The sequence below is a fragment of the Natrix helvetica genome (assembly GCF_964273705.1).
Source record: "Natrix helvetica genome assembly, chromosome: 1".
NCBI classification, from domain to species: domain Eukaryota; kingdom Metazoa; phylum Chordata; class Lepidosauria; order Squamata; family Natricidae; genus Natrix; species Natrix helvetica.
Window position 1 is genome coordinate 347,033,897 of NC_138548.1, and position 15,933 is coordinate 347,049,829.

Consider the following 15,933-nt stretch of genomic DNA (forward strand, 5'->3'; position numbering starts at 1 on the left):
CCACGCCTCTCCTCCAGGTATTGGCCAAAAGTCCAAAAAGGGCCCTGGGCCTTCCCACCTCTGGGGTCCGGCCCATCCCCTGGTGTCCTCTTCAAAGCCCAGTCAAGGGTGGAATCCTGGGAAACCCCCATTGCCAGCATTGCGCAAGAGATCTTCGGCTGCTCTGGGGGGAAATCTAGGCTGGAGAGGGAGGGGAGGCAGCCCCAGGGATGGCTTCAAAGCCAAGGGAGAAACTGGGGAAGGGGGGGGCAAAGAGGCCACCGAGGGCCTCAATTGGTGGGATTGAGGGGAAATAAGTTGGGTGTGTGTGTGTGATCCAGCTCTTGGGTTCCCCTAGAGAGGAAGGGGTGCTGAATATTGGGTCAATGATAACAAGGAAAAGGGACTTTGCTTTGGAGCTGTGAGCCTCCTGACATTTTCTGTGGGATGCCACCTTCCACAGCTGTTGTGCAACCTCGCAAGAGCTAACCTCTTTCTTTCCAACCACAAAGTGTATATATAAATGCATAAATGAGGCCTTTCCAACTGGGCTTGGAGCTTCTCCAGAGGGGCAAGGGGCTGCTGCATCTGTTGGATAGCTGCCTGTTAGGTTGCAGTGCAGAAGAGAAAGGACTTTAAGGGAGAGGAGAAGGTAGGGCAGGGCTGATATACATATATATTGAGATCATTTATAAGCCTTGATTATGTCTCAAAACGTGAGAGTATGCAGATTAAGATGCCTAAAACAACGAATTTCACTTTACTCACTTGTGGTGGCTTTACTGACTCCCTTTAAGCAGCTTTCGTTTCTCCTTTCTTTTTAATATTGTTACATTACTTATAGGTAAAGGAGTTCCTGCGACTAGTAGTTGCCGACCTTAGAGGTTGGTGCTCATCTGTTTCATTTACTCATAGCCCCATCCAAAATAAATTCAAAATTAAAATCTCTTTAGGTCAATGGAACTAGAAAGTGTTAGAAATAACCCTCACTAGTATCTAACTATGTTTAGGAATGGGTACATTTCAGCGGCAATCTTATGCAGATCTGCAGTTTTTTTGCAATGCAATTCACTAGTATGTAACCTTACTTATTTACAAGGTGATTCTAAAGTTGGAGTTTAGCATAATTCTAAGTTGTTTATTCAAAAGTAAGCATTACAGCCTTCTCTGGAGCTTTATGCTGTCCAGGCAGCTGTAATAAGGTCACAGCCTTTAAATTAAGTTGTATATATATTTTTTCTCAGATGTAAGCTCTGCTGAGTCCCATCATTCTTACTCCCAAGTGAAATCGAATAAAATTGCAGTTTTATTGTTTGGCATCCTATTGCTTTGCATTCCATAATGTTTGTATCACAGAAGAAAACCCAAGGAGATTAATAATAAATACGGTACCAGTTTATAAAATTATGAAAGTGTGCAAGAAAATAACAACTGCTACAGAGACTTTTTCTTCAACTTTTAAATGGAAAGTTCATAAAGTTGAATCCATCAGATCTCATCCGTATAATCTTTCCAGTTGCCATCACAAAGTTGGATCTTTATGCGTGGTTACTGTAAGGCAGGCATGTCCAAAGTGCGGCCCGGGGGCCAAATGTGGCCCTTTTTCAAATTGCAAGCGGCCCGCAGCCTCTTCTCCCCACCGGAGTTATTTGTTTAGTCTTTCATAAAATACCGTATTTTTTGAAGTATAAAGATGCATCTTTTTCCCCTCAAAAAAGAGGCTAAAAATCTGGGTGCATCTTATACACTGAATACAGCATTTTTTGCCTCCCAAAACTCTGCCCCCTTCACCAAAATGGCTGTGCATAGCCTTTAGGAGGTTTTTAGAGTGCTCCTGGGGGCTGCGGAGGGCATAAATGAGCAAAAAACGGGCCATTTTTTGCTCAACTTTGCCCCCCTAGCCCCCAGGAGCACTCTAGAAGCCTCTTAAAGGCTATTCTTTACTTTACTTTATTTCATATTTCTAGACCGCCCCCTCTCCCGGAGGGACTATTCATGCCCTTTAAAAAAAAGGCCCATTTTCGTGAAAAATGGGCCATTTTTGGGAGAGTGCAAAAACTTTTTTTAAAATTTGCCTCTTCAAAATCTTGGTGCGTCTTATACTCTGAAAAATATGGTACTTAATTCGCATTTAATGTTAAAGGTTCAAATAATGTCAGGCTGAATGATCAGCCCCACACATTTTCACCTCACCAAATCTGGCCCTCCTTGCAAAAAGTTTGGACACCCCTGCTGTAAGGAATGCATAGCTTGAATACAGTGGCATGCACTTTCAATAAGATTTGTGGGATCTCTCCACAATTCATCACTTTTTTTTATCTATCACGTTTATAAACCTTTGAATTGCCTTTGTTCCACAAAGGAACAAGGAAGAAATTTTCTGAGCAATTGGGTCCAAGTTATTGCAGCTGTTATTTATAATTCTTCTGGCTTCTTTCCCCTGTTTCTTGATGCTTCTTAATGTCATTATACCTGCAGTATTAATTTATATTTTTGTTTGCACCAATAAGGGAAATGCATTCTGGGTGAATTCAGAAATCTATCCTAAACTTCAACTTTTGCCTCAGTTCTTCTATTCTTGCAACTTGGAGCAGCTGTGGTCAGTTTCACCTGAGAAACTCTACCATTTTAATAATCTCCTTTACTTTCCTGGAAGTAAATTACTAAATTTAAATAGATTTACTTTGGAGTAGACACATATCATATTATTTGCATCCTTGGGATATGTTGGAGGGCAGCAACCATAATGAGAATGTTATTGAGATCAAGAATTGCAACCTGCTTTCGGAGTGTGATATTGGAGAATGCTTTTGAGGGATTTCTTTGGAAATAAGGCTAGGAATTCTAGTATGACAGATAGAAAAAATGGTCTCTCTCTCTCTGCCTAGTTTCCTACCTTATACATAATCAGATAAATATCCATTTCATTGCTTCACATCATTTTAAATTGCTCTTTCCTTCACAAGCAGCCAAGAAATACACCCATAGAGTAAGAGAGAACTTTAGTTGTTGCAAAGGACATCAGAAGCTTCCTCTTTCTAATTTTTTTTGTCTCTTTTTTCCTTGCACTTTTGCCTTTTTCTGTTTTTTCTTTATTCTGTGTTGGTGTTAGCTTTTTCTCTTTCAAAACTTTTAATAAAAGTAATACTCTGTGTGTGTAGCTTCAGGAAGGGCATCAGGCCAGTAAATGCTCAGTTTTATCCAGTTGCCCCATTCTATACCTAATTAAAGGATTACAAAGTCGTAAATTGGAATTTTATGTATGGAAAAAAGGAGGATCTTTAAGACACCAAATTGATTCCGTGACATATCAATAAATATATTAACTTGCAGAGTCAGCCCAATATACGGTAGTTAACTTTATGAAAAGTGAAGAAATGCTTATGGAATGGAAGCCCCATTTTTTCTTCTCTTTCCAGACATTTCTGAGGAGCACATTACGTGATTTACTTTTGCATTTTCGCATACAATGGCTCTGTGAAGTAAATGAGTTTGAGGAAGAAAAAAAGTTAAACTTAAAGGTAAAGCAGAATAGATTTTCCCCCCTGTCTGCTTTATACATTTCATTAGACTTTTTTTTTAAGGAATGAGTTTTAAGATCCTTTCAAAAGGATTTTCAATGTTATATTCTTTCATACCCCGTAAACCATTTGAGTGATGTGTATGTACATCAAAGGAGAAATGTAGGAGAAAAATAAGCCATACTTTTAATATAAATAAATAGAAAAGAAGCTTAGGGAAGCTTTCAGTTTCACCCAACCTTACAGGTGAAACCAAAGAGTTACTTATTCTCCTCTTTTTATATCCCACTGCGCCCGCAAGAAGATCGGAGGAAAAGCACTGTATGAAGTGAAAAAGGATTAACCTAAATTTCAGCACTCTAGGTAACCATTCCAATGGTGTCTTATTAATAACAAAATTCCATTTCATGGATTTGTATATTGCCTTCCATACATAGCATATGGGTATAGGTGTTGAATATGTTGGACTGCTTTGGGAGGGAGAGAAAATTCAGGTTGAAATTTGCCCTCCCTCCGCTCCCGCCTCCCTCCCCACCCCCAGCCACAATGCTCTCTGGATAATTGTGGCCTTATCACTCCCATTTTTGTTCAGCCTACCACACAGGATGGTTCTTATGTGGGGGGAAATAGGAGGAAGAGACACTTGTGTTCCTGAAGGAAAGACAAAAAGTTAATCCGATTTGTAAAACAGCAGGTGATTGCTAAAATAACGAATAGATTAATACCATGTACCAGTGTATCTCAACCTTAGCAATTTCAAAATGGTGGAATTCAGCTCCCATGCTGCATGGGGAATTCTGGGAATTGAAATCCACCTCTCTTAAAGTTGCTGAGGTTGTAGAGTTAGTCCTTGACTTACCGCAGCTTGTTTAGCGACCGTTTGAAAGTACATCACAGGAAAAAGTGACATGCCTGGTTTTCACACAATCATTACAGCATCCCCATGATCATGTGGTCAAAATTTAGATGCTTGGCAACTGACTCATATTTAGGACGGTTGCAATATCTCAGGGTCATGTGGCCCCCCCCTTTTGCCAGCTTCTGACCAGCAAAGTCAATGGGGAAGCCAGATTCACTTAACAACCGTGGCAAGAAAGGTGGTAAAATGGGGCAAAGCTCACTTAACACATGTCTCACTTAGCAACAGAAATGTTGGGCTCAATTGTGGTCGTACGTCAAGGACTACCTGTATACTGTTAAAAACACTGACTATAGGAAAACTAACTGGGTGGCCTTGGGCCATTCACAGCCCAACTCAACTCACAGGATTGCTGTTGTGAGGAAAATGGGAGGAGGAAAGGTGTGTTTGGCCATGTTTGGTGCCTTGAATTAATTTTATACAACAATAAAGGTGGGACATAAATAAATGCTCTGGCTGCACTAGCCCTTTATTGTAACAAGCCACAAATCATGAAACAAGTGTTTTAATACAATACAATACAATAGCAGAGTTGGAAGGGACCTTGGAGGTCTTCTAGTCCAACCCCCTGCCTAGGCAGGAAACCTTATACCATTTCAGACAAATAGCTATCCAACATCTTCTTAAAGACTTCCAGTGTTGGGGCATTCACAACTTCTGGAGGCAATTTCTGTTCCACTGATTAATTGTTCTAACTCAGGAAATTTCTCCTCAGTTCTAAGTTGCTTCTCTCCTTGATTAGTTTCCACCCATTGCTCCTTGTTCTACCTTCAGGTGCCTTGGAGAATAGTTTGACTCCCTCTTCTTTGTGGCAACCCCTGAGATATTGGAAAACTGCTATCATGTCTCCCCTAGTCCTTCTTTCTATTGAACTAGACATACCCAGTTCCTGCAACCTTTCTTTTGCCTCCGTACTATCTCCTTCATAATCTTTACGACTTGGGCTACTATGGAATTGAGATGTAATGAAATCATTCCTGAATCTAGAACTAGATTGGATTAACTGCTTAATTCTGGCAGAGATGGAAAGATTGTTCTCTAAAGAAGAATTAGGGGTGACCTTGATAGCAGTGGTCCATTATTTGAGGCTCTACCACAAAGAAGAGGTGGGGGGGGAGGTCAATTTATTTTCCAAAGCACCAGAAGGCCAGACAAGAAACAATGGATGGCAAGTATAATACAATAGCAGAGTTGGAAGGGACCTTGGAGGTCTTGTAGTCCAACCCCCTGCCTAGGCAGAGGAAACCCTATACCTTTCCAGACAAATGGTTATCCAACATTTGGATAACCAGTGATGGGAGCACCCACAACCTCTGGAGGCAAGCTGTTCCACTGATTAATTGTTCTCATTGTCAGGAAATTTCTCCTCAGTTCTAAGTTGCTTCTCTCCTTGATTAGTTTCCACCCATTGCTTCTTGTTCTTGTTCTACCCTCAGGTGCCTTGGGAAATGGTTGTGACTCCCTCTTCTTTGTGGTAACCCCCTCCAGACATTGGAAGACTGCTATCATGTCTCCCCTAGTCCTTCTTTCTATTAAACTAGACATACCCAGTTCCTGCAACCGTTCTTCATATGTTTTAGTCTCCAGTCCCCTAATCATCTTTGTTGCTCTTCTCTGCACTCTTTCTAGAGTCTTTTTGTTATTTTTTACTTTTGTGGCAAGCCTTTCTTCATTGTGAGCCTTAGCTTTCCTCACTTCATCTTTACAGGCTCAGGCTGTTTGCTGATATTCTGCCTTAGTTATGCCCCCCCCCCTTTCCACTTTTTATACTTATCTTTTTTGTCTTTCAATTTGTCAGAGTTCTTTATGCAGCCATGCTGGTTTCTTTTGGGAGCTGTTATTTTTCTTCTTCATTGGTATTGTGCTAGACTGGTCTTTTGTAATCTCATTTGTAATCAAGTAATCAAGGTAATCAAGGTAATGTAAGTAATCAAGGAGATAAGCAACCTGGAATTAAGGACAATGTATATGTAGTTGTAACTATATAACTAACAGTGAGGACAATTAACCAGTGGAACAGCTTGTTTTCAGAAATCATGGGGGCTCCATCACTGAAGGTTTTTAGGAAGAGACTGGACAGCCACTTGTCTGAGATGGTATAGATTCTCCTGCTTGAGCAGGGGGCTGGACTAGAAAACCTCCAAGGTCCCTTTTAGCTCTATTTTATTCTAAATTCTTTTTTCCCCTTTCCCTTTCTCTCCTTCCTTTCAGAAAACCTGTTTTAGCACCTACTGTTATGAGCTTAAAAGATGTGTTTTCACAGCAAGATTTCACTGGGGAGGAAGGCAGAGAAATGACCTGCTTGCAAAACTTACCTGCCTACTTTGACAGTCATCAAACTTAATGTAGTTTCATTTAAAGTGATGGATTGCCTTTTTAAGGCAATTCAAAAAGCAATGAATTTTACGAGGCTCGTGTGTGTTTGCTCTTAAATCAGTCCAATATCAATTGCCTTGCCAAAGGAGTCTTTCGGAGCACCGGGAATTAGACCTATTAAGGAACAAGCTGCATTATAAAATAAAATAAAATAAAATAAAATAAAATAAAATAAAAGGCAGTAGATTATTACCTTAGATATTAAAGAGCACCAGTTTAACATTCCATTGGGGAAAAATAAAAGAACTCTTAAATGCCAGCAAGCCTCCCCCACCCTTAAAAACCTTCCTTTTTGAAATGTCCCAATCCTCCCCAGGGGATGCTTACCCTAACCACTAGGCCCCATGACCCCCAGACATTCCAGAAGACATGAGAAGGCTTGGCTTGGACTTTTGGTGCTCATGAGGGCTTATAAAGTGATAAAACCCCCAGCAGATAGCTGAGAGATAAAACCACAGGAGTCAAGGTCTCCCCCTCTTTTCTCAGCCCCTCCCTCCAGGACAATGTATCAAAGGGACTTCGGGCTCCATTATCTTGCTAAATGGGCTGTCAAGTTATCAATTGCTCTTCTCGGGTCCTTGATGGCTCTCCTGGTGGGTTGGTTTCCTGGACTCCTATTTTCTCTTGCCTACGGGGCTGCAGCCTCCCCACCTCCCAGCTCACTTCCAAAAGGATCCATCAGCTTCCCCCAACAATGAGGCATTCACACCTCGGCTGCTTTCTGACAGCGCCTCCTCCCCAAATGTACCCAACTCTAGTGGTAAACAACCTTCATCCTCTGCCTGGCAAAAATCAAGGTCATTTGATGATCCTGCAAGGCACCAGGCTCTGCGGTACCTATCCAGTGCATTTTATTATTTTAATGTTGCACCGACGTCCCATCAGAGCTAAGAGGCTGAGTTGCAAAAATCAGATTGTGATCTTAAGCAAGCCAGTCTCTGGGATTAAGCCCACCTGTCTGCAAAGAGTCACAGGCAGGTTTATCTGGCAGAGGTGTATAGATTGCGACTAGATCCAGATAATATTTGCAACAGTTTCTTGGATGAGAAGCAAAATGTTTTCAAGGGAAAACAAAATCCAAGAAACTCCAGTTGCCTTTTGGAAAAAGCATCTTTGGAACCACCAAAGACCTGGATGACTTGAGAATCTCCATAGACTTTGGTGTGTGTTGTGCAAGCCCATTGATTGCCATTCGTTTAGTGTGCAAATTAATTTGGTTAATTCAGTTAAAAAAAACAGATGAGAAAATTGTTGCAAATATTTGGATATTATACTCATTACACCTCTGCTAAATAAATAGCCTCTTTGCAGAAGGTTCTTGGATGAGAAGTGAAATGTTTTCAAGGAGGAAACACACACACACCCCACCCACAAGAAAATCCAGATGCTTTTGGGGAAATAACTTTTGGGACAAAACACTACTACAGATATGCTACCAAAGGTGCAAATTTATGTGAATGCAGCTGAGGAATATAAAGATGGGAGTAATTGTACCGTGTATTGCACTTTGAGCTGGAGGAAAGGTGGGATATGGCTCTTAAATAAATATGAAACACCCCAAAGAGTTCTAAGTATTTCCAGTATTATTACTCAGGTTACAAATCTGTATTTACTACAGTATGCAGCTTTATTTACCAACCATGCCAGCTGAACAATATTCAAAAACCTGATGCCATTTATGAGTTGAGTTGTGACTATTCCAGAGTTGCTGGTGGGAATGAATGGACTCTGTTGTCATGCATATGAATGCTAATTGGGGAAGGACTGGTTATATGCTAGTGGCTGGGGAAAGTAGAAGTTGTAATACCATGCCTCCAGGGGCCTGCCGAGGAGGTTAGGTGCTGGCTTAGAAACGTGGAAACTGAATTCTACTCTCTCCCTCTCATTCTCCCTCCCTCTCCCCCTCCCTTCCTCCTCTCTCTCCCCCTCCCATTGTCCTTCCCTCCCTCTCTCATTCTCCCTCCCTCCCCCACAGGATTATTGTTCTTGGGAAAATAGGAAGAGAAGGGAGTATTAGGTATTGTCACCATTTTGATTTACTTATAAAGTAATACAGATGGTGTTGGAAGAAATGTCCTTCTGGGTTCGGCTCCAAGTGGGGAAAAAGACACTGGAGACATGGAGGCTGCTTGGAAAGATAGTTTTAACGGTGGACAGGACCACATGGCTTGAGCCCTGAACAGAAAAGGTGATCACATGCTTCAATGTTGGGGAGAAGAAGAGAAGGGAAAAAAAGAGAAGACTGAAGAAGGGCTTGCAGGGCTTTTTATAATCTGTTCGGCCCCACCTATCGGTTTCCTGTTCCTGTGTAAGAAATGTATTCTGATTGGTTGCCAGACTCCCATGGGCCCATGCAAGGGCAACCCTCTAGGCTGAGTTTTGAATCCAGATTTGATTGAGTTCAGATGCCATGTGGTCAGTTGAGTAAAGGCTTATGTTATCATGCCTTCATTCCCATTCCCCTGGAGCTGAAGGGGAGAACTCTTTATTATGTAAAGTGGACTAGCTTGGCCTTCTTAATGGCCCATTGACAAAGTGAGGATGGACAGGAAGCTGTAGGAATTTACTTTGTGTTTAAAAAATTTTTCTCCCTTTTTCACATCCAGGAAAATATAATATTCTGCCTTTTCAATATTTCCTAGGATATTTCATTTTTCTGGGAGAGGGCTGGGTGATAACTTTCCACAATCCCTCTTTTTTTTCAAAACATGTGAGTGGAATGGACATGTTATTGACAAAAGATCAAAATTTGTCATATCAGGGAAACTTAATTTTTCTGATGGAAAGGCATTGAGAGAGACAGTAGAAGGATCCCTTCAGTGGCTCCCAGAGAGCTTTCAACCATGAAGGTCTAGCAACCAGGGCACAATTTCTGGAAAGAAATTTACAGTATCCAATTTTCCATGCCAATTAGTATCAGATATCACTTTCTGTGAGTTTCCAGACAGGTTTCAAGCAAGCAGAAATCCCAAAATTCTTCGCAACTATGGTTTTGCCTTTTAAAAAACCAGGGGCTGCCCATTTCCAAGGGATGGTTCTTGAAACTGCCCTAGCTCTTATTTTAGTAAGGCCAAATTGAGTTTCTGTAAGAAAAGTCCCTGCGTGAAAGGGCGCGAATAGAGAGAAGGTTCCCGCAGTGAGGAACGCGAAAAAGTCCCTCCGAAGGGCACTCAGAAAAAAGCCCCTCCAAAGGGCACACATAGACCCTCCGAAGGGCAAACAAAAGTCCCTTCAAAAGGGAGCAAAAGTCCTCTAAGGACGCGAAACTGTAAGAAAAGTCCCTGCGTGAAAGGGCGCGAAAGAAGGTTCCCGCGGTGAGGAACGCGAAAAGTCCCTCCCAAGGGCACAGAGAAAAAAGTCCCTCCGAAGGGCACCCATAGACCCTCCGAAGGGCAAACCAAAGTCCCTTCAAAAGGGCGCAAAAGTCCTCTAAGGACGCAAAATTGAAGCGGGGAATACGAAGTGGCAAACCTGCCTACGACGAAGTGAGCCCACATCTGAACGGGATCATGGGAAGCGGTAACTCACAGGTGGCCACGGAAACCCCCCTAGGGGAACTGTTGGGGGCCTGGGAAGAAAAGGCAGATGCCTGTCCTGGCCGGAATGAAAAAAAAGGAAAGCAAAACAGATTGTAGAAAAATGGGCTTTGCTGAAAGATGATACAGGAAAAACTAATTTGGCTAAAAAGGTACTTAAAAGAAAAGGGAAAATGGTGGGATTTCTTTTTTTCTCTTGTCTGTCTCTTTCTCTGTCTTCTATGTAACCATGTGGTTTGTTTGTTAAGATTTGTGCCTTCCCCAATTTAACTGAGATTCATGGTGGGAATGATTTTGTTTGTGAAACTCATGAGTTTTGTTATCCCCCCTTTGTGTGTATGTCTAAGTCTTTGTGTGCCCTTGAGGTAATTGTAACTATAAAATGTCCCCAATCCAAAAAAGACAAGAATTTTAAAGTATTCAAAGAAAGAAAAGAGTAAACTGGCAGAAATTGCCTTCACTCAGTTTGTTGGGCCCACAAAACTAAGTGAAGGTGGAGGGAGTCTTTACTTTGCGTCTGTTCGGCCAGCAGAAACAGAGTACAGAGAAGTTTTTTTCCTTCCTTCCTTCCCTATACCTTAAAGTAACAACCCAAGAAATGTTTTAAGATCATTTGCAAGAAAAGTTTCATCCTTGCATTTATTGTGTGTCTAAATGATTTTACCTGTTCATTTCTTTCCTGAAGCATGTGAATCCAGACCCCATTTCTCATCTGTGATATCCCCATAATGTTTATCTGTTTAGTAACTGATGGTTTTATTTTTCAAACTCTGTCTGCAAGCTATCTACCCCTCACGCCCCTCCCTTACCTCTGGTCCTCCAACAATGCCTTTTCTGTGGGGGAGGGGATCTTGTTCTCATGTCTTTCAGCCCTGCACAATGAGCAGAGCACATGGCTCCAGATGCCTCTAGAGGAGACCCTTCATCCATTTGAGCCAGGACTTGGGTTTGGATCTAGTCCTCCACTGAATGTCCAGCAACCAGAGTGAAGCCTAACTCACCAGCCTTACCACCAAATCAAGCATGCCACCCTAGCAGACATGAAAGAACCCTGAAGGGGATGAAGAAGTAAAGACCAAAGGACTCTCTTCTATCCCCAAAGACAGCTGTAAAGACTACGGGGGAGGGTGAAAATTGATTGTAAAGTTTTCTTTTTTGCCTCATTGTAAGCTTTCCTTTCTTATCTCATTTATATAGTAATCAGTAATGTATTCATGTAAGAATTGTATTTGAGAGTGGCTGGCACAGCAAGATCTGAACACCTTAGATTTCTGGCTGGTGGGAGGGAAATTTATCCAAAATATCTGTATTTTCTGTATTGTAGAAGCACACACACATACACACACACACACAAGAGAAAGAGAGAGAGAGGCCCCATTCAGAACTAGACTGAAACTATCTCCTTGACTTAACTCCACAAAGCTTTTCCTAGGTTGATTTTTGCCCTTGCACAAAGGCCTAAACAGTGATATCACCCTTTTAATCCCATGGGGGAGGGTCAATTCCCCTCAGGCAATTCCCCAAGTAGCAGAATGGATCTTCAAAACTCAAACCCTGACAGTGACTCTAAAAAAAAGTGATGCTGCCCAGTTGCCCAGTAAAGCAGGATATGTTGCACAGGTGGTCTCATGAGTAGGAGTCCCCGGGCTCATTGTGTGTATTTTTTAAAAAATACTAAATAGCCTGGGCACAATTGCTGGAAAGAAATTTACAACATCCAATTTTCCATGCCAATTATTTTCAGATGTTTGATATCACTTTCTGTGAGCTTCCAGACAGGTTACAAGCAAGCAGAAGTCCTAAAATTCTTCACAGCCATTCTTTTCCTTTATGTTACAGGCTGCCCATTTCAAAGGGATGATTCTAGAACCTGTCCTAGCTCTTATTTTAGTGAGGCCAAATTGAGTTTAGCTAGTGTGCAATACAAGCTATTTAGTATTTATTTTTAAATTGCACACAATGAGCCCAGGGACTCCTATCAGAAAACACCAGTGCAACATGTCCTGCTTTACTGGGCAACATCATTTTTTGGGGGGGGGGAGTCACTGTCAGGGTTTGAGTTTTGAAGATCCTTTCTGCTACTCTTCAAGTGGGGGAATTGCCTGAGGGGAACTGACCCTCCCCCATGGGATTAAAAGGGAGATATCACTCCTTAGGCTTTTGTGCAAGGGCAAAAATCAACCTAGGAAAAGCTTTGTGGAGTTAAGTCAAGGAGATAGCTTCAATCTAGTTCTGAATGGGGCCTCTCTCTCTCCCTCTCTCTCTCTCTTTGTGTGTATGTGTGTGTGTGTGTAGCTACTTCTATAATACATAAAATACAGAGATTTTGGACAAAATTTTCCTCCCACTAGACAGAAATCTAAGGTGTTCAGATCTTGCTGTGCCAACCACTCTCAAATACAATTCTTACATGAGTACATTAAACTGATTACAATATAAATGAGATAAGAAAGGAAAGGTTACGGACTTCCGGTTCTGGCGGCTACGGTGATGGGCAAGAACTTTGCCCGCTCCCGCTCTTCGGTGGGCTTCCCCCGTCCTCGGGGGGGCACAGGACGCCCCGGAGAGGCGTCCTGCTGAAGGAGCGGCTCGCGGAAGGCTCTGGCACCGCCGGCGGCTGGTGGGGGCTTCTCCGCTTTGCTCCAGGCACCGGAGAGCAGTTTCGGAGGGCGCGCCTGTGTCTCGCTCTATGCTGATCGGAGAACGCAAAACTGAAGGAAGCAGCGGCGGTGCGGTGAGATGCTTCCTCTCTTCATCCCCTTACTTTTGAGCTGATGGACTTTTCAGTAATTTTAAAAGTCAATCTTTCGGATTTATTCTTGGAGGAGCGGCTGGAGGGGAGGGGGATTTCCCCCCCCCTTGGACAAGCGGCTTGTAAAAATTCTGCTCTCGCCCCCAGGGGAAGGAGGAGGGGGGAGAGCCAACTAATGATGCCTCACCCCAGTAAAAGTGTTTTTCATGGGACTTAGTTCCAGAACTTATTGATGACCTGAGAACTTTGTGAACTTTTAAAATTTTTCCTATGCCTCTGAGCCCAAAGCTGGCAGGGCAAGATGGCACACTTCCGTTGTCTTCATGAACTGTGAAACCTGACTCCACCTTTAAAATTCAGGCTTCCGGTCTTTGTCTCCGTGTCACCCAGAGGAATCTCTTGTGGATTGTTATTTTCTGAACTCTTTGGAGAAAAAACTTTCATCTATTGCTAGATTGACTAAAGAAACTCCCACCTGTTTGGATCTTCTGCCTTCTGGACTCATCTGCCTGCTCTACTTCTCCAGCTGCCCAGTCTCTACACTGACTGATCTCTTTGTTTTATAAACCATGTCTCCAAAAAGACCACCCCCTGGAAAACCTGGCTTTGCTACTTCTGCACCGACATCTGCAACATCCAGTCCTGCCACACAGTCAAAGATTACAGAACTGATGCAACCTAAGAGTACAGAGATGGATTTGCAACAAATGCTCCAGCAACTCATACAGGGCCAGGAAGAAATTAAGAAACAATTAAAAGAAATGAAGGAAGAAATTAAAGAGAATCAAGTCCAAATTTATAAGAACTCACAGAGACTGGACCTTGTGGAGGGTGGGGTGGCGGAGGCGAGAGGGGGGGTAGAGGCTTTACAGAAGGGAAACAAAGAACTTGATATCCAACAAATGAAAACAGAGTTTGAGAGAATGTCCTTCTATCTTAGATTTCAAAATGTAATAGAAGCAGATGGGGAAAATATAAGGGACATTATGACTAATATTTTAGCTGAATACATACACAAAGATAAACAGCAGATGGAATGGGAGATAGATCTGGTCTATAGAGTGAATTCAGCATATGCCAGAACACACAATGTACCCAGGGAGGTTCATATTAAATTCCTTAGCAAAAGCACAAGAGATGAAATTCTGGGTGCACAAAGGGGGCAAACATTGACATATCATGACAGGGAGATAACCATCCTGAAGCAGATCCCCCAAAAAAATTAGGGAGAAAAGGAAAAATTATTCGCAATTGGCGAATAAACTATACCAGAAGGGGGTGTGGTTTAGATGGTTGATGCCTGAAGGTATGCTGATATTCTGGGAGGAGACAAGAATCAGAATCAATACACCCATAGAGGCACAGGCCTTTATGGAAAAAAATAAAGCGAACCTAGAAAAAACAGAAGACACCACAATGCTCACACAGGACACGGGAGGGGCCGGAGCTCTGCCAGCGGGGGGGGGGGGAGGGGCAACACCAAGAAAGCTCAGATCACAAAAATGAATAAGAAAACCATAATGTTATAAACAGACCGAAAGTAATAATGAAATTATATCTAGACTATATCATAACTATATAAACTGATTGAAAACTATTTTTTCTAGAATTAACATGCTGATTTTTTATGATTATGTATTAATGTTTTATATTTAGATGTATCCTATGAGTTTGGAGGGAGGGGGCATCTGCCGCACTTGCAACTGCCAAAATTTGTAACCATTCCACTTACCCTTTTCCTTATAAATGTTTTAAAAAACCAATAAAACTTTTTGAAAAAAAAAAAGAAAGGAAAGGTTACAATGAGGCAACGAAAGAAAACTTTGCAATCAATTTTCACACTCCCCCGTAGTTTTACAGCTGTCTTCTGGGAATTGAACAGTCTTTTGGTCTTTACTTCATCTCAGAGTCCTTTTTCATGTCTGCTGGATGGCATTGGGTTTGGCTTGCTGGTAAGAGTGGTCAGTCAATCTTGGTAGTCTGTCCCAGGCTTGGCTAAGTTTTTTCCTCATGTCAGGTTTTATCAGGAGGCAATCACCAGCAGCCAATTTGAGAGTTATGGTTTGAGCCAGCAGTCCTTTGTTTCTGAGGTAAAAAAAGGAGGCCAAGAATACAGTTCTTTACAGACATATCTTTAGTGTCATGTTGTGGAATCTCACCCATTCTGTCCAAGTGTGGAAATCCAAACATTATTTCAGAAGGCAGACGATGTAAAGTTCATGGAACATGACATTCCCACTGCCTGTATGATTGAAACACTTTTGCAGTAAGATGAGTAAATTTCCAAGAGGGACAACAACTTGTGTTGCAAACAAACAAACAAACAAAATGTCATAGGGTAGAGCACCTTGACTCATAAGCATTTAAAAATGCACTCAGGTGTAAAAGAGGGAGGTAAGAAGAACAGCTTTTTAAAAATTGCAATTAAAAAAAGGTACTTTGAGTCAACACTCCAAAATATCAAATTCCATTCAGATGGAAGCAAATTCTCATTAAGTATGTTAAAACATTTACAAATGTAAGCAAAATATCTCAAAATTATTTCTTTTTATAGGTTTAATTAAGCATTTTAAACCACAAAAATTTCCAGAAGAAAAATAAATAAAAATTGTATTCAGAGCAGACAAAGAAATGTAACTGCATAATTTTTATATGCAGATAAAAGATCACAATAGTGAAAGGTAAGCGGGAGCAGATCACCCATTTACTCCAAATTTCTCAGAAGAGAGAGAGGAAAAAAAAGTGGCTAAAGTGAGGAGAAAAATTTCAGCAGCCTTTAATGACCCAAAAGGGAAAGAAGGAGGGGGGGAATGCCCAGAGGCTTTCACAGGTATCACTGGGGCGTTTCAT